The 20,610-nt window shown below is 42.4% G+C and overlaps 1 protein-coding gene across 3 annotated transcripts in view; it reads right to left on the reverse strand.

The window, feature by feature from the left end:
- nlgn3a (neuroligin 3a) overlaps window positions 1-19,859 on the reverse strand; it is a 775,439-nt gene extending 755,580 nt beyond the window's left edge. For all 3 annotated transcript variants that reach the window (XM_061927654.2, XM_061927653.2, XM_061927652.2), the window contains exon 1: window positions 19,573-19,859. The gene's annotated coding sequence lies outside the window, so the exon portion shown is untranslated. The remainder of the gene's footprint in view (window positions 1-19,572) is intronic.
- Between the last annotated feature and the right edge of the window lie 751 nt (window positions 19,860-20,610).

The raw sequence follows: 20,610 nt of genomic DNA on the forward strand, positions 1-20,610 counted from the left end.
ATCATGTTTTGTTTTAAGTCATGTTTTGTTTAGTTTCTGGCTTTTCACTCCCTTGTCTTGTTTGCATGATTACCCCATTAGTTTCACCTGTTCCACGTTTGGACTCATTGTGCACTCTTGTTTGTCACCATAGCAACCATTAGTTTTCACCCCTGTCACGTCACGCACCTGTTTCACGTCTTGAGTCACGCACCTGTTTTCGTTAATCATGTCTGTAGTATTTAAGTTCAGTGTTTTTCAGTTTGTCTTTCTGACGAAATCACCCCACATTTATGCTCGACACATTTCTAAACTCCTTTTCATGTCCATCGTTCACGCTGCTCCTTTTTTGTCCATGCCAAGTAAGTTTTCTTTATTCAAGCCATAGTTTGCAAAGTTTTGTTTAATTGTTCATAGTTTCTGCCCTTGTGCAAGTTTTGTGTTTATAGTCAAGTTTTGTACTTCCGCCCTTGTGCGCGCTTTTCGTTTATTCCTTTTTTTTGATAGTTTAAATAAATCATGTACCTTCATTCCCGTCTCGCCCGTGCCAACTTTCCGTTGCATCCCGGAAAAGCAAACTCCCAAGATCAAGTCTTGACACACGCCGTGTCCAGTCAAGTTCGTTTGCATCTCGGGAAAGCAACCCACGCAGGAAACTGCACCATAGTCCACGTCTTGACAGTATCAGTTGATATCGGAATCGGTAATTAAGAGTAATTTTGGAATATCGGATATCGGCAAAAAAGCCATTAACAGACATCTCTAGTACAAACCACACATTAAAACCAAAACAAACAGTCTAAAGAACAGCTTCTTCCCCAGGGCCATAACCATCCTGAACGGACTGGACTGCCCCATTGTCCCTCATAACTGCCTTCTCTTCGGTGCAATAACCCATTCCACCAACCACCCTGTTTTTGTTTTTGTTTTTTTCATGTATACATTCATTTCACACCATATTCATTGCACTTCTACATTTTTTATATTTTTGTATATTTGCACATTGTTTTTCTAGCATGCACACATCGCACTGTATGGAATGGCCTCAATCTCGTTACCTTGCGTAATGACAATAAAGCTGATTCTGATTCTGATTCTGACTTTGACAGACAGCAAGATACAGTAGGAAGGAGATTCATATGGCCCCATTCGTCATGGTTTACCTGAAACATGAAACGTGACGAATTGCCGGGGAGCACTATCTACTTTAGCCACCAGACGGCAGTAGAGTGTTTAGTCTCTTACAATGTGTTTTGTTGCAATTCCAACTTTGACCACGAGCGTCAGTTGCTATGTAGAGTGGGGCTTTCCATCATCTTCAGCAGACTGCATCGCAACATGATTAACCCCCCTCTTTTCCTGTCACGCAAGATCCACCCAGGAATGGGGCCATATGAATCTCTTCCCTACTGTATAAGGTGGCAAGATATAACAATCGTGACAACTGACCCCATTCTTCTCTACTATGACTTTTTTATATGTTTGGAGTGCTTCGCACCATCTTCCCCTGCTCATTTCGGAGTATGAAAGTAGAAAAAAAGCAGGCAAACACATTTGCATCGATGTAAAACAAACACTGGTAGGACATACTTTAGGTCAGAGGTATGCATTTGGGAAATTATTCAATCCTGCATCTTCAAGACAGTGCATCAAATATCATGAAGCCTGTTAAAAAAACACAACCTTGCAGAGTCTCTCTCTCTCTCTCTCTCTCTGTCTCACTTGCAGCAACGCACTATTGTGTAGACACAACTTACACACAATCATCCTTTCCAGCCAACTGCATTGGGGGATGATAGGCGCTGAAACAGAAAGTGAAAGATGAGGTGCAAGAGGCCACAGACCAGTAGTGGCTGAGCCGTGTCACATCAGACCAAGACAAAGCGCTCAGGTAAAAATAAGGCCTCGCTGACCTTTGAAGCAGCAATGACGCCCAATGGGTCTTTTATTTTGGAGACCCGAGTAAACAAGTACTGCACTTTGAACCGCACCGTGAAACATAAGAGTACTCTGGGGCTCTCTATGTTGTGTGCGAGGGTTGTGCGATATTGACCATATAAATGTTATACAAACCCCCGTTTCCATATGAGTTGGGAAATTGTGTTGGATGTAAATATAAACGGAATACAATTATTTGCAAATCCTTTTCAGCCCATATTCAATTGAATGCACTACAAAGACAACATATTTGATGTTCAAACTCATAAACTTTACTTTTTTTTGCAAATAATAATTAACTTTAGAATTTCATGGCTGCAACACGTGCCAAAGTAGTTGGGAAAGGGCATGTTCACCACTGTGTTACATGGCCTTTCCTTTTAACAACACTCAGTAAACGTTTGGGAACTGAGGAGACACATTTTTTAAGCTTTTCAGGTGGAATTCTTTCCCATTCTTGCTTGATGTACAGCTTAAGTTGTTCAACAGTCCGGGGGTCTCCGTTGTGGTATTTTAGGCTTCATAATGCGCCACACATTTTCAATGGGAGACAGGTCTAGACTACAGGCAGGCCAGTCTAGTACCCGCACTCTTTTACTATGAAGCCACGTTGATATGGGCGGCATGGTGTAGTGGGTAGAGCAACCGTGCCAGAAACCTAAGGGTTGCAGGTTCGCTCCCCGCCTCTTACCATCCAAAAAATCGCTGCCGTTGTGTCCTTGGGCGGGACATTTCACCCTTTGCCCCCGGTGCCACTCACACCGGTGAATTGAATGATGAATGACAGGTGGTGGTCGGAGGGGCCGTTGGCGCAAATTGCAGCCACGCTTCCGTCAGTCTACCCCAGGGCAGCTGTGGCTATATAAGTAGCTTACCACCACCAGGTGTGAATGATTGATGGGTTCTACATGTAAAGCGACTTTGGGTACTTAGAAAAGCGCTATATAAATCCCAGTTATTATTATTATTATTATATAACACGTGGCTTGGCATTGTCTTGCTGAAATAAGCAGGGGCGTCCATGGTAACGTTGCTTGGAAGGCAACATATGTTGCTCCAAAACCTGTATGTACCTTTCAGCATTAATGGCGCCTTCACAGATGTGTAAGTTACCCATGTCTTGGGCACTAATACACCCCCATACCATCACAGATGCTGGTTTTTCAACTTTGCGCCTACAACAATCCGGATGGTTCTTTCCCTCTTTGGTCCGGAGGACACGACGTCCACAGTTTCCAAAAACAATTCGAAATGTGGACTCGTCAGACCACAGAACACTTTTCCACTTTGTATCAGTCCATCTTAGATGAGCTCAGGCCCAGCGAAGCCGACGGCGTTTCTGGGTGTTGTTGATAAACGGTTTTCGCCTTGCAGAGGAGAGTTTTAACTTGCACTTACAGATGTAGCAACCAACTGTAGTTACTAACAGTGGGTTTCTGAAGTGTTCCTGAGCCCGTGTGGTGATATCCTTTACACACTGATGTCGCTTGTTGATGCAGTACAGCCTGAGGGATCGAAGGTCACGGGCTTAGCCGCTTACATGCAGTGATTTCTCCAGATTCTCTGAACCCTTTGATGATGTTACCGTGAACCGTGGCTAATTTATGGATTCGCTAACGGCCATAATGTTTTGTATTCAACAAACAGTCTTCATATTATACGGACAGAGACACTGAAAAGGTGTGTTATTGTTTGTGCTTTGGCACCATCTTATGGACGAGTTCGCTCACTGCAGGTCCTGTTTCGTGACGGAAGTACATTTGTCCATAGCGTTTCTGCTCAGAAGGATTGTTCATTCATCACTTGTAAGTAGGGATGTCCGATAATATCGGACTGCCGATATTATCGGCCGATAAATGCTTTAAAATGTCATATCGGAAAGTATCGGTATCGGTTTCAAAATTCTCGGTATCGGTTTCAAAAAGTAAAATGTATGACTTTTTAAACGGACGTAGGGAGAAGTACAGGGCGCCAATAAACCTTAAAGGCACTGCCTTTGCGTGCCGGCCCAATCACATAATATCTACGGCTTTTCACACACACAAGTGAATGCATTGCATACTTGGTCAACAGCCATGCAGGTCACACTGAGGGTGGCCGTATAAACAACTTTAACACTGTTACAAATGTGCGCCACACTGTGAACCCACACCAAACAAGAATGACAAACACATTTCGGGAGAACATCCGCACCGTAACACAACATAAACACAACAGAACAAATACCCAGAAGCCCTTGCAGCACTAACTCTTTCGGGACGCTACAATATACACCCCCCGCTATCCCCCCACCTCAACCTCCTCATGCTCTCTCAGGGAGAGCATGTCCCAAATTCCAAGCTGCTGTTTTGAGGCATGTTAAAAAAAATAATGCACTTTGTGACTTCAATAATAAATATGGCAGTGCCATGTTGGCATTTTTTTTCCATATTTTGAGTTGATTTATTTTGGAAAACATTGTTATATTGTTTAATGCATCCAGCGGGGCATCACAACAAAATTAGGCATATTAATGTGTTAATTCCACGACTGTATATATCGGTATCGGTTGATATCGGAATCGGTAATTAAGAGTTGGACAATATCAGAATATCGGATATCGGCAAAAAAGCCATTATCGGACATCTCTACTTGTACGTTTTACAATATAACTACAACAATTCATAATACTAAACCGTCCCATGTGTGATGTCTGGGGATAATAGAACCAAAAAATGACACAATGTGTTATTGCATACGTCAGCAGCTAAATTACGGAACCTTTGTAACCCGTTTTGAAAATGTTTTATCATCATTCATACGCAAAATTAAACATTGTGATATATATAATTATCGCAGAAGGCTACGACGCATATTGTTGTATAGACTGTAAGCAATAGCGCCCATCTCGATGGACCAGTCCCTCCAGTCCATCTGGAGGCCAATCTGTCTGCAAAATCAACACAATCAGCAGGCACTGTTCCTGGCAATTATTTGACAACAGCCTTAACAGAGAGCTCAATGTTAGTCAATGAAGCTGCTTTGATTTTGACTGAAGTGAATGAAGAAGTCAGGTGGAAAATTGCACTAATTCGGGTTAGCAATGAAGAACCGGAAAGGGAACCTAGAGGTAGCACAATACCAATCAATACCCTGATATTTCAACCATCCAGGCTGTATAAATGAACACCATTCAGTCCCTAATCAAATATTGCAAATGTCACACAATTTGGAAATATATGCAGCTAACCAGGCAGCACGGTGTTACAAGGGGTTAGTGCATGTGCCTCACAATACCAAGGTCCTGAGTTCAATCCCGGGCTTGGGATCTTTCTGTGTGGAGTTTGCATGTTCTCCCCGTGACTACGTGGGTTCCCTCCGGGTACTCCGGCTTCCTCCCACCTCCAAAGACATGCACCTGGGGATAGGTTGATTGGCAACACTAAATTGGCCCGAGTGTGTGAATGTGAGTGTGAATTAGGGATGTCCCGATCCAGGTTTTTGCACTTCCGATCCGATACCGATATTGTTTTTGCATTTCCGATCCGATACCGATACTGACCGATACTGGCCTATCCGAGCATGTATTAAAGTTTAAAGTTATTTAGCCTACTTAGTTGTCAGAATCATGTTGAAAAGGGTTTTAGTACTCTTGATAACAACTAGCCAGCTGAATTAGGGGAGTTTGAATAATACACAATGGTTGGTAACAAGAAACTGACCTGTTTATTCAAGGATAAACACAAAATAGACAAAATTATACATGACAAACAGAAATGGCATCATTGAAACTAGGGCTGGGCGATATGGCCTTTTTTTAATATTGCGATATTTTAAGGCCATATTGCGATACACGATATATATCTCGATATTTTGCCTTAGCCTTGAATGAACACTTGATGCATATAATCACAGCAGTATGATGATTCCATGTGTTTTGATTGATTGATTGAGACTTTTATTAGTAGGTTGCACAGTGAAGTACATATTCCGTTTCTGGGTGTTGTTGATAAACGGTTTTCACCTTGCATAGGAGAGTTTTAACTTGCACTTACAGATGTAGCAACCAACTGTAGTTACTAACAGTGGGTTTCTGAAGTGTTCCTGAGCCTGTGTGCTGATATCCTTTACACATTGATGTCGCTTGTTGATGCAGTACAGCCTGAGGGATCGAAGGTCACGGTCTTAGCTGCTTACATATTCCGTACAATTGACCACTAAATGGTAACACCCGAATAAGTTTTTCAACTTGTTTAAGTCGGGGTCCACTTAAATTGATTCATGATACAGATATATACTATCAGATATATACTATCATCATAATACAGTCATCACACAAGATAATCACATTGAATTATTTACATTATTTATAATCCGGGGTGTGGAGGGGGGCGCCGGATGTAAGTGTCAAAAAGACAGCCAAAAGAGTTTGATATGAGAATAAATCTAAAGTTAAAATATAGGGTAGAAATGCACCCATTTGCAGGAAATGTAGTCTTGATTTTCAAAATGTTCTTTCAAGGCTTGCATGTCTACATTAAAACATTCTTCTTCATACTGCATTAATATATGCTACTTTTAAACTTTCATGCAGAGAAGGAAATCACAACTAAAAAAATCACTAATTTTTTCATACGGTGTTGATGTGGAAATTTTTGCCTCTGCAATTTGATGGTGTGGACGTGTGGCCCCGAATGGAGATAAGCGTCTCGACGGACGTCACAATATTTGAACAATGATGACGAAAACTGTTTTCTCTGTCGTGTCCGTGTGTCGAAAATTGTTATGCGCTTATCTTTTTATTTGATTTTGTGCGTGGCATAGATTTGCTATGCGCAGAGGACGCTTAAACAGTGCGCAATTGCACAGGCGAGCACCTTAGAGGGAGCGTTGCCCGCACGGCTGCGCTAGCATCACAGCTAACGTTAGCCATGCTGCTACCTCTCCGCTCGGGGAGGACGTATACGTATGTGACGTGTGACGTGACAGTATGTGACGTGTGTCGTGACAGTATGTGACGTGTGTAAGAAAGTGCACTTGCTGTCTGTGAGAGGGAGACACAGAAACGAGTGAGAAGAGCCTGTCGTGTAATGCCAGCAGCTAAAAGCAACTGCGTGAGAATTCACAGACCTGTGGATGTGTTGAAGGTGTGCTGGAAAATGCGGAACGGAAATTACGGAGCAGCAGAAAAGTGGAATGTATTATTTAAGTCGGTGCGTTGGAAAACACGGACGGAGTTTTTTTTTAAACTGGATCTGGATCGGCATTTTCCCATGCCTTGCCGATACGCAATTTTTGGCAAATATCGGCAGCCGATCCGATCCAAATATCGGATCGGGACATCCCTCGTGTGAATGTTGTCTGTCTATCTGTGTTGGCCATGCGATGAGGTGGCGACTTGTCCAGGGTGTACACCGCCTTCCGCCCGAATGCAGCTGAGATAGGCTCCAGCGCCTCCCGCGACCCCGAAAGGGAGAAGCGGTAGAAAATGGATGGATGCAGCTAACCAGCATCACGCATCATAAAATCGACTAAGATCATACAAGAGCAAGTGTCTTTTGCTTTTGTTTCTGTTTTTTTGTGAAGGGTACCAAATATAGAATAGAGGTGTGTTATTGTGACATGGGAATGCATGTTACTCCATATTATGAGCAATTAAGCATCAATATTGCAATTAACCAAATAGATGATGACCTAGCTTGTAGACAAATGTATAATGTTTAATGACTCGCATGGAAATGACCTAAGAAGCATGCAACGGCACAAAATGCACTGAAAGAGTGTACGTGTATCAACCAACAATATGGATTATGCATTTATTAAACAGTAAACACCAATCTTAAAATGTGTTTTATAGCTATCTGCAGAAACAAATGCAACACAACTAATCAATTGTAAGTAGTGGGTACTTGTTATGTGTTTAGTATTACAAACCCCGTTTCCATATGAGTTGGGAAATTGTGTTAGATGTAAATATAAACGGAATACAATGATTTGCAAATCCTTTTCAACCCATATTCAGTTGAATTTACTACCAAGACAACATATTTGATGTTCAAACTGATAAACATTCAAATAATCATTAACTTTAGAATTTGATGCCAGCAACACGTGACAAAGAAGTTGAGAAAGGTGGCAATAAATACTGATAAAGTTGAGGAATGCTCATCAAACACTTATTTGGAACATCCCACAGGTGTGCAGGCTAATTGGGAACGGGTGGGTCCCATTATTGGGTATAAAAACAGCTTCCCAAAAAATGTTCAGTCTTTCACAAGAAAGGATGGGGGCGAGGTACACCCCTTTGTCCACAACTGCGTGAGCAAATAGTCAAACAGTTTAAAAACAACGTTTCTCAAAGTGCAATTGCAAGGAATTTAGGGATTTCAACATCTACGGTCCATAATATCATCAAAACGTTCAGAGAATCTGGCGAAATCACTCCACGTAAGCGGCATGGTCGGAAACCAACATTGAATGACCGTGACTTTCGATCCCTCAGGCGGCACTGTATCAAAAACCGACAACAATCTCTAAAGGATATCACCACATGGGCTCAGGAACACTTCAGAAAACCACTGTCACTAAATACAGTTCGTCCCAACATCTGTAAGTGCAAGTTAAAGCTCTACTATGCAAAGCGAAAGCCATTTATCAACAACATCCAGAAACGCCGCCGGCTTCTCTGGTCCCGAGATCATCTAAGATGGACTCATGCAAAGTGGAAAAGTGTTCTGTGGTCTGACGAGTCCACATTTCAAATTGTTTTTTGGAAATATTCGACATTGTGTCATCCGGATCAAAGGGGAAGCGAACCATTCAGACTGTTATCGACGCAAAGTTCAAAAGCCAGCATCTGTGATGGTATGGGGGGGGCATTAGTGCCCAAGGCATGGGTTACTTACACATCTGTGAAGGCACCATTAATGCTGAAAGGTACATACAGGTTTTGGAACAACATATTCTGCCATCTAAGCGCCGTCTTTTTTTTATTTCAGCAAGACAATGCCAAGCCACATTCAGCACGTGTTACAACAGTGTTGCTTCGTAAAAAAAAAGAGTGCGGGTTCTTTCCTGGCCCGCCTGCAGTCCAGACCTGTCTCCCATCGAAAATGTGTGGCGCATTCTAAGTTAATTATTATTTGCAAAAAAAAAATTAAGTTTATGAGTTTGAACATCAAATATCTTGTCTTTGTCGTGCATTCAATTGAATACGGGTTGAAAATGATTTGCAAATCATGGTATTCCGTTTATATTTACATCTAACACAATTTCCCAACTCATATGGAAACAGGGTTTGTATATAGTAATATATATCTAACCCTCAGTCGGAATGTAGTTATGTTGTCCTTTTCTTACAAAGCTTTTCACATTGTTTAAAAAAAAAAAAGATAACTTTCGAATACATTCATGTGAGAAAACATCCAATTCCTAGGTGCTAAATACTTTCAGGTATTGTATTTTCCTACGCTATTGTAACCAATTGTGTGTGTTTTGTGTATCACAAGAATGCTGTGAATACCATTGAAGTAGGCCGGCCCACTTGCTTCTGTTTAGGGGATGCATTTGCTCATTCAACTACAACCACAAAGACAAAGACCATTTGACATTTTCACTCCTTCGTTTCCACTTTGGAATTCATTACTCACAGCTACATTTTTTTGTGTGAATGCGTGTGTGTTGACGTGTTTGTGTGTGCCGTTGCTTCCACCGAGACTGCACATCTCAGCGCTCGTTATGTCCAGGCATCTCAATGCGTAAGAAAGTAGACAGGCATATGCAGCCTGCAGCATCACACCGCCTTCAAACTTGAATGAGCCTCTTCTATTCTAAGCAACACCATCATGTCTTTTTCGCAACTTAAATAAGGTAGAACAGGGTCGGTTTCCACACGTGTTGGTTGTCACGCTCGTTATATCTCATCACCGGAGGGCTCTGTCCCTCAAATTGTCGTATAGAAACGTGCGGAGTTAGAATATGTGCTCAGCTACATACACTATATTGCCAAAAGTATTTGGCCATCCATCCAAATGATCAGAATCAGGTGTCCTAATCACTTGGCCCGGCCCCAGGTGTATGAAATCAAGCACTTAGGCATGGCCACAAGGGCTCAGGTACACTTCAGAAAACCACTGTCAGTAACTACGGTTGGTTGCTACATCTGTAAGTGCAAGTTAAAACTGTACTATGCAAAGCAAAACCCTTTTATCTACAACACCCAGAAACGCTGCCGGCTTCGCTGGGCCCGAGCTCATCGAAGAATGGACTGATGCAAAGTAGGGCTGCAACAACTAATCGATTAAAATCGATTATAAAAATAGTTGCTGATTAATTTAGTCATCGATTCGTTGGATCTATGCTATGCAAATTAGCAGATTTTTTATACCGTATTTTCCGCACCATAAGCCGCCCTGGGTTATAAGCCGCGCCTTCAATGAACGGCATATTTCAAAACTTTGTCCACCTATAAGCCGCCCCGTGTTATAAGCCGCATCTAACTGCGCTAAAGGGAATGTCAAAAAAACAGTCAGATAGGTCAGTCAAACTTTAATAATATATTAAAAACCAGCGTTCTAACAACTCTGTTCACTCCCAAAATGTACGCAAATGTGCAATCACAAACATAGTAAAATTCAAAATAGTGCAGAGCAATAACAACATCAATAACTTAATGTTGCTCGAACGTTAATGTCACAACACACAAAATAAACATAACGCTCACTTTCTGAAGTTATTCTTCATTCATAAATCCCTCGAATTCTTCTCCTTCGGTGTCCGAATTAAAAAGTTGGGGCGAATACGGGATCCAAAATGGCCGGCTCCGTCTCGTCGAAGTCATCGGAGTCAGTGTCGCTGTTGTTGTCCAGCAGTTCTGTGAATCCTGCCTTCCGGAAAGGTCTCTTTTGGCAAGGTCTTCCTTTTGAATATCACCATGGGTGGAAGTTTCTGGCCATTAGCATGGCAAGCTAGAACCACAGTGAAGGACGACTTCTCATTCCCTGTGGTGCGAATATTCACCGTACGTGCTCCCGTTGTATCCACAGTGCGGTTCACAGGAATATCAAAAGTCAGTGGAACCTCGTCCATGTTGATAATGTTCTCTGGCCGGATCTTTTTTTCAGCTATCTTGTTTTTACAATATGCACGGAAAGTAGCCAGCTTTTCTTGAAAGTCTTTAGGCAGTTGCTGTGAAATAGTAGTCCGTGTGCGGATGGAGAGATTGCGTCTTTTCATGAACCGGAAACACCAAGAAGCACCACCTTTAAAATCATCCAGGTGAAGTTCGCTTGCTAGCGCTGTTGCCTTCATTCGAATAGTGATGGTGCTGACACTTCTGCTTGCTGCTCTCTGCTCAACAACCCACTGTTCGAGTTTGTCCTCCAACAGTTGCCATCTTGCTTTGTTCCCTCGGAAACTCTGTTTTGTCTTCTTTACCTGGCGCAGGTCATCTTGTTGCTTCCTCCACCTACGCACCATTGATTCATTTATGTTATATTCTCTTGCTGCTGCTCTATTTCCGTGTTCTTCGGCATGACTTATTGCCTTAAGTTTAAATTCTGCGTTATACGCGTGTCGCTTAGTAGGAGCCATTTTGTGGTCTTTACAGATGTAAACACACAAAGGAAATGAAACGTAATACCCGCGCGCTTCTTCTTCTACGGGGGCGGGTGGTTGCTTACCGTAGAAGAAGAAGCGCTTCCTCTTCTACGGGGGCGGGTGCTTACCTTGGCAGTTGCTTACCATAGAAGAAGAAGCGCTTCCTCTTCTACGGGGAAAAAAGATGGCGGCTGTTTACCGTAGTTGCGAGACCGAAACTTTATGAAAATAAATATTTATATTAATCCATATATAAGGCGCACCGGGTTATAAGCCGCACTGTCAGCTTTTGTGAAAATTTGTGGTTTTTAGGTGCGGCTTATAGTGCGGAAAATACGGTATATATATATATTTATTTTATTTTTTATTTTTTTCTAATAAACCTTTATTTATAAACTGCAACTTTTACAAACAGCTGAGAAACAATAATCAAAATAACTATGGTGCCAGTATGCTGTTTTTTTTCCAATAAAATACTGGATAGGATAGAAATGTAGTTTGTCTCTTTTATCCGATTATTAATCGATTAATCGAAGTAATAATCGACAGATTAATCGATTATCAAATTAATCGTTAGTTGCAGCCCTAATGCAAAGTGGTCTGACGAGTCCACATTTCAAATTGCTTTTGGAAACTGTGGACGTTGTGTCCTCGGGACCAAAGAGGAAAAGAACCATCCGGATTATGATAGGCGCAAAGTTGAAAAGCCAGCATCTGTGATGGTATGGGGGTGTATTAGTACCCAATGCATGGGTAACTTACACATCTGTGAAGGTACAATTAGTGCTGAAAGGTACATACAGGTTTTGGAGCAACATATGTTGACATCCAAGCAACGTTATCATGGACGCCCCTGCTTATTTGAGCAAGACAATGCCAAGCCACGTGCTACAACACCGTGGCTTCGTAGTACTAGACTGGACTGCCTGTAGTCCAGACCTGTCTCTCATTGAAAATGTGTGGCGCAATTTGAAGCCCAAAATACCACAAAGGTATTGAACAACTTAAGCTGTACAACAAGCCAGAATGGGAAAGCTTCAAAAATTGGTCTCCTCAGTTCCCAAACGTTTACTGAGTGTTGTTAAAAGGAAAGGCCATGCAACACAGTGGTAAAAATGCCCCTGTGCCAACTTTTTTTGCAATGTGTTGCTGCTATTAAATTCTAAGGTAATGATTATTTGCAAAAAAGAAATGAAGTTTCTCAGTTCGAACATTAAATATCTTGTCTTTGCAGTGTATTTAATTGAATATAAGTTGAAAAGGATGTGCAAATAATTGTATTATGTTTTTATTTACGAATTACACAACGTGCCAACTTCACTGGTTTTGGGTTTTGTAGACAAAAGTTTAGCTGGCTGACTTCGGCTAAAATGATAGTTAAATTTCTCACACAACTTCGTCTCACTCTTGTTAGCGAGCTAGCAAGGTAGAAGCTATCATTCTTACCAAGGTTGACAATCACAGACGTACTGCCATAAAAACAAGGTCCGCTTTGCAAAATGAGCAAGGTATTCTTGTTTTTTTAACAAGAATAAGAGGAAATATCCTCACACTTAACATGTTATCACTCACGATTTTTTAGCGAGTGACCCACTTCTGCCCGGAAAAACAAATGATGACGTCGCAATTATTGTCGACAAATATAATTGTCGGCGACAAATTTTATTGTCGATAATGTCGACTAATTGTAACAAAACAATTGTAACCTTTAAAAAGTGTAACGAGAAAGCAATGGTTTAGGTCATTGCCGTTGTTAGGCCTATTTGAGCCCCCCTAAAATATTATTAAGCCCCCCTAAATAATTTGGTGTTTTTTGGGGGTTTTTTTACAAATAAATGCCGACATATTCAATATAAAGTGGCCCAAATATGAGTTTAAATAAATAATCATATAACCTGTTATTATTCACTCAGTTTCCCCTCACTTCGTAGCATTAGGTAGAGAGCCCCTTTCGTGCGTCGGTATCCAATCCATTCCACTTGTTCATATAGAAAATGCCCACATCACTCAAATTCCAGCCCGCATTTTCTCTGCGACCTTGCTTGCGGTCCTGCAGGTGTACGAAGCACATTATCTTCCTTTACAATGAGTGAAGCTGCACAAAACCTTGTGTGTGCAATTGTAAATCATTTATTTTTTAAGTTTTGTGTTTCTTGTAGAATCTATATAAAGTAATGTACATTAGCCTATTGTTAAAATAATGAAAAAAACATCATTAAATATATTTGTTTTATTGTATTGTTACATTAATAGCTGTTTTATTATTATAGGATGGCTTGTTAAACATTTAATAGGATTTTCAGAGGGAGGAAAAACCAAGACATTTAATATAAAATGTAAAATGAATAAATACATAAAAAGAAAAAGAAAATATATGGTTAAAAGACATCGTCCCGGGGAGCATTTCATTTCGTCCCGTGCATTTTTTTTAAATAATAATAATAACAATGAATAATTTATAAGTCTTTGTTAGCCGTTTGTGAAGTTTTGTGCTCGTGCGTAACATTCGCTCGCATCCTGTGCATCTCCTGGGGGCAAAGCCCCCCCTGTCCTTAAAAGCTAGTGACGCCCCTGGTTTAGGTTGTCATTAGCCAGCTAACTACAGTAGTTGGAACACGACCGTTGGCCTTTTTAAGCTAAAAAAAAAAAATACCGGTTGGGATTGGTCGTCACTCGGGCTGCGTCGAAAAAAACGATATCAATATATACATATAGCGGTAGACACGTAATCGATATCAATAAAAAACGCGTTCAATAAAATGTTCGATATATTTGTACCGTATTTTTCGGACTATGAGTCGCAGTTTTTTTCATAGTTTGGCCGTGGGATTTATAATCAGGAGCGACTTATGTGTGAAATTATTAACACATTACCATAAAATATCAAATAATATTATTTAGCTCATTCACGTAAGAGACTAGACGTATAAGATTTCATGGGATTTAGCGATTAGGAGTAACAGATTGTTTGGTAAACGTATAGCATGTTCTATATGTTATAGTTATTTGAATGACTCTTACCATAATATGTTACGTTCAATCAATCAATCAATCTTTATTTATATAGCCCTAAATCACAAGTGTCTCAAAGGGCTGCACAAGCCACAACGACATCCTCGGTACAAAGCCCACATACGGGCTTTGTATACGTTAACATACCAGGCACGTTCTCAGTTGGTTATTTATGCCTCATATAACGTACACTTATTCAGCCTGTTGTTCACTATTCTTTATTTATTTTAAATTGCCTTTCAAATGTCTATTCTTAGTGTTGGGTTTTATCAAATAAATTTCCCCAAAAAATGCGACTTATACTCCAGTGTGACTTATATATGTTTTTTTCCTTCTTTATTATGCATTTTCGGCAGGTGCGATTTATACTCCGGAGCGACCTATATGTTTTATATGTTTTATGTTTTATAATAAACACAAACATACACACATATGCAACTATATGGATAAATGATTTCATGGCTGAGTACAGAGGAAACATGTGAGTAAACACTATCACAGGAGCCATCCGAACAACGAGGGGTCATCATACCATGGCCACCAGGAGGATGACACAAAAGCGCCCCCACAAGCACGGCCGATAACCCCTGAGGCAGATGGCTCATCTGAGGAACGTTGGAAAATAAAAATAATAAAACTTGTAAAATAGTAAGAGCCATGAGTAGAATAACATACAAGTAAAACATATGAAGATTAATAGAAACAAAAAATATGACAATAACATGAATATCAATCAATGTTTATTTATATAGCCCTAAATCACAAGTGTCTCAAAGGGCTGCACAAGCCACAACCACATCTGCGGTACAGAGCCCACATAAGGGCAAGGAAAAACTCACAACCCCAATGGGACGTCGATGTTAATGACTATGAGAAACCTTGGAGAGGACCGCATATGTGGGTGACACCCCCCAGGGGAGACCGGATGCAATGGACGTCGAGTGAATAAATAATATACAGTAAATAAAAAATAAATCAATATAACTAAATAAAATATTGAATAACTAATAGGATAAAAAGTAAAATACAAATGACTTCAATAAAATAATTGACATTGACTTGTTTCCCAGCCAAGTGCTTAAGCCGGTGCCAAGTTTGCAACCGCTCGTGACGTCACGTGAATCAAACGTATCGTATATTGGCATTTGATTTTACATGATTTTACATTAGTAGCAACAATGGAGTTGGGTCGGTACCTAGAAAAGTACCAAGTTCGGTACCCGTCCCGAGTGACAACCATTCATGCATTAGGGTGGGTTGTCCCAATGTTCTATTTGATAGTGTAGTTTATAACCTCTTTTGTTTAAAATGGGTTGGGAAATGAGAGGGTCAGCCAACACTTTACGCTTCAATTCAATGCTGGAACGACTCTCGAAAGATGTTTTGATGATGAGCAATTCACACTAGAGTAAAAAAAAAAAAAAAAAAGTGTAAAAAGCAACCCCTGCTCTCCCCTACTGCAAGAAGTGAGGCTGCTTGCAAGAATTAATGGCGTGCATAAAAAAAGGCAACAAGAGATCCATCTGTCAGAGGATTCCAGTGATGAGCATTGCAATAATACCTCCATTCTCTCATATTAATAAAACATACTCATCTCTACATAATCAGATCCCACATGCATTTTAAATAGGCATTTGAACTGAGCTGGCTAGGTACACTATATTGCCAAAAGTATTTGGCCACCCATCCAAATGATCAGAATCAGGCGTCCTAATCACTTGGCCCGGCCACGGGTGTATAAAATCAAGCACTTAGGCGTGGAGACTGTTTCTACAAACATTTGTGATAGAATGGGCCGCTCTCAGTGATTTCCAGCATGGAACTGTCATACGATGCCACCTGTGCAACAAATCCAGTCGTGAAATTTCCTCGCTCTTAAATATTCCAACGTAAACTGTGGGCTTTGTTATGAGAAAATGGGAAGAGTTTGGGAACAACAGCAACTCAGCCGCCAAGTGGTAGGCCACGTAAACTGACAGAGAGGGGTCAGCGCATGCTGAAGCGCATAGTGCAAAGACTTTCTGCACAGTCAGTTGCTACAGAGCTCCAAACTTCATGTAACCTTCCATTTAGCCCACATACAGTACGCAGAGAGCTTCATGGAATGGGTTTCCATGGCCGAGCAGTCGCATCTAAGCCATACATCACCAAGTCCAATGCAAAGCGTTGGATGCAGTGGTGTAAAGCACGTCGCCACTGGACTCTAGAGCAGTGGCAACCTGGTGTGAGATTTGGTAGAGGAGGAATTATGGTGTGTTTTTTTTTTTTCAGGCGCAGTCAAAGCGTTGAGGGGATCCGGTTTGGTGGCTGCAGGATTAGGTCTCTGCTTTTTGCAGATGATGTGGTCCTGATGGCTTCATCTGGCCAGGATATTCAGCTCTCACTGGATCGGTTCGCAGCGGAGTGTGAAGCGACTGGGATGAGAATCGGGCACCTCCAAGTCCGAGCCCATGGTTCTCGCCCGGAAAAGGGTGGAGTGCCATCTCCGGGTTGCGGAAGGAGACCCTGCCCCAAGTGGAGGAGTTCAAGTACCTCGGAGTCTTGGTCGCGAGTGAGGGAAGATCGTGAGATCGACAGGCGGATCGGTGCGGCGTCTTCAGTAATGCGGATGCTGTATCGATCCGTTGTGGTGAAGAAGGAGCTGAGCCGGAAGGCAAAGCTCTCAATTTACCGGTCGATCTACGTTCCCATGAGCTTTGGGTTATGACCGAAAGGGCAAGTTCACGGGTACAAGCGGCCGAAATGAGTTTCCTCCGCCGGGTGGCGGGTCTCTCCCTTAGAGATAGGGTGAGAAGCTCTGTCATCCGAGGGGAGCTCAAAGTAAAGCCGCTGCTCCTCCACATCGAGAGGAGCCAGATGAGGTGGTTCGGGCATCTGGTTAGGATGCCACCCAAACACGGGCACGTCTGACCGGTAGGAGGCCACGGGGAAGTACCAGGACACGTTGGGAAGACTATGTCTCCCGGCTGGCCTGGGATTGCCTCGGGATTCCCCGGGAAGAGCTAGCCAAAGTGGCTGGGGAGAGGGAAGTCTGGGCTTCCCTGCTTAGGCTGCTGCCCCCGCGACCTGACCTCGGATAAGCGGAAGAAGATGGATGGATGAATGGGTTTTTTTCAGGAGTTGGGATTGGCCCCTTAGTTCCAGTGAAAGGAACTTTGAATGCTCCTGGTTACCAAAACATTTTGGACAATTCCATGTTCCCAACCTTGTGGGAACAGTTTGGAGCGGGCCCCTTCCTCGTCCAACATGACTGTGCACCAGTGTGTCAAGACTTGGACTTAGGCTTGGTTTGTTCTCCCGAGGTGCAAGTGAATTGGACTGGTCATGGCGTGAAGGTAGATACATTTTTAATAATAACACTCAAAAGAACAAAAGGCGCGCTCAAGGCGGAGGTACAAACTTGACTAACGAAAACAAAAGACTTGCACGGGGGCAAAAAACTATGAACAACAAAAAAAAACACTAACTGTGGCAATAATAAACAAACTTACTTGGCATGGACATGAAGTGCGCAGAGGTGGAAAGAGTGTGACAGGAGGCATAAATGCGGGGGAGATGTCGTCAGGACGAACAACAGAAAATGAATGAACTTAAATACTATGGACATGATTAGTGAAAGCAGGTGCGTGACTCAAAACGTGAAACAAGTGCGTGACGTGACAGGTGAAAACTAATGGTTGCTATGGTGACAAACAAGAGTGCACAATGAGTCCAAACGTGGAACAGGTGAAACTAATGGGTAATCATGCAAACAAGACAAGGGAGTGAAACGCCAGAAACTAAACAAAACATGACTTAAAACAAAACATGATTACACAGACATGACACAGTGCACAAAGCAAGGTCCATAAAGAGATAGGGCGAGAAGCTCTGTCACCCGGGGGGAGCTCAAAGTAAAGCCGCTGCTCCTCCACATCGAGAGGAGCCAGATGAGGTGGTTCGGGCATCTGGTTAGGATGCCACCCGAACGCCTCCCTAGGCACATCTGACGGGGAAGTACCAGGACACGTTGGGAAGACTATGTCTCCCGGCTGGCCTGGGATTGCCTCGGGATTCCCCGGGAAGAGCTGGACGAAGTGGCTCGGGAGAGGGAAGTCTGGGCTTCCCTGCTTAGGCTGCTGCCCTCGCGACCCAACCTCGGATAAGCGGAAGAAGATGGATGGATGAATGTTTTTTTTTCAGGAGTTGGGATTGGCCCCTTTAGTTCCAGTGAAAGGAACTTTGAATGGTTACCAAAACATTTTGGACAATTCCATGCAACCTTGTGAGAACAGTTTGGAGCGGGCCCCCTTCCTTATCCAACATGACTGTGCACCAGTGCACAAAGCAAGGTCCATAAAGACATGGATGACAGAGTCTGGCGTGGATGAACTTGACTGGCCTGTACAGAGTCCTGACCTGAACCCAATAGAACACCTTTGGGATGGATTAGGCCTTCTCGACCAACACCTCACCAATTCTCTTTTGGAAGAATGGTGGAAAATTCCTATAAACACACTCCGCAACCTTGTGGACAGCCTTCCCAGAAGAGTTGAAGCTGTAAATAGCTGCAAAAGGTGGACCGACATCATATTGAACCCTATGGGTTAGGATTGGCATGTCACTTCAAGTTCATATGTGAGTCAAGGCTGGTGGGCCAAATACTGTTGGCAATATAGCGTCAGCATGCAAGCTGATCATACCAAAATGCTTGATATGAAGTGGCACAAAAAAACATGAAAATTTTAGCTCTGTGGTGAGAAACTTCTGCGCTTATTCCACGCAGTCGTCTGTGCGTCATTCCTTTATCACGCACACAAATATATATATATATGTGTCTTTCTGGAAGTAACAAGTGTTCGCAAAGGGGACAATTAACACAAAGCACTCTTTTGGGGGGTGTTGGAACATCGTCGTGGCCAAAAGGACCGCATGCAGTTCTTTTTTGCGTATGATGGGGCAGCGCGTTCAAGTAACAAACCCAAAATAGGAACAGCCTCGTTGCAAAAAAAAAAAAAAAAAAAAAAAAAACATCACTTTTTGCGCAAATAAAAAGGCGCTGCTCATTAACACCACGCAGTGACTCACCTGCACAATCCAGATGTAAATGTCCCCATGCCGTGTTCTTCTTTAAAAAAAAAAATAAGAAGGAAAAAAAAACACGCGTGGGAAAAAAAAAACCGGACGTGGGGTATGTACTCCAAATCCAAAAAAAAAATGTCCTGTTTGTTTAAAGTGAGGAATTATCGCCTCCAGTCCATCCTCCACGCTGTCATTTTTGAAATCATGTCTTCGGCTGCGAGTTGTTTCCAGCGGCTTCGCTGCCCGTCTCCGTCCGCCTGCCTCTGGATGCTCGCTCGCCTCAACTCGACAGGCTCAACGAGAACGAGAACGCGCCGCGCGACCCCGCCACTTCCCTCCCGAGCGCCCAATTGGAGGCAGAGAGGAGAGTTACTAGGTAACCAAGGGCACGTATCAGCGTCATACAGGACGAAGAGCGCGGCTTTTCTTCTTAAACGTCGTTTCTTTTTGCCTCAAGGCCGGAGTGCGCTATTGTTATTCATACCTCATACGTATGTTGGACACAAAGATACGAGTCACTATTGGAATGGGCAAAGTGATCAATAGTCATTGATTAAAAGAGGCGCCAACTTTCCAATGTATTTCACGCTCTTCCGGCTTCGTGTACGTCATGACGTAATTACGTACGTACGTAACGCATGCGCGCGAATTAGCTGTAAGTGTCGTTAGCTAGCATTAGCTATCATCCATCCATCCATTTATTTTCTACCGCTTGTCCCTTTTGGGGTTGCGGGGGGGGGTGCTGGTGTATATTCTATCATCACAACAACATGACTGCAAATTGTTCGTTGCTTCTTTTGGACTGCTTTTGTATGTGCACGTACGTGTTGACCAGGTAGGGTGAGTGCCCGCCGTAAACAACAATCATTTTATTCGGACCGGTAAAAAAAAAAAATGTTATTCCATAAACTTAGTAATTGTGAAAAATATAGACAATTGTCAAACAAATGTGTTTTGCTGAACCACTAATGCATACTTGCCAACCCTCCCGGATTTTCCGGGAGACTCCCAAAATTCAGTTCCTCTCCCGAAAACCTCCTGGGA

This window comes from Nerophis lumbriciformis, linkage group LG35, assembly GCF_033978685.3.
Source record: "Nerophis lumbriciformis linkage group LG35, RoL_Nlum_v2.1, whole genome shotgun sequence".
Lineage (NCBI taxonomy): Eukaryota > Metazoa > Chordata > Actinopteri > Syngnathiformes > Syngnathidae > Nerophis > Nerophis lumbriciformis.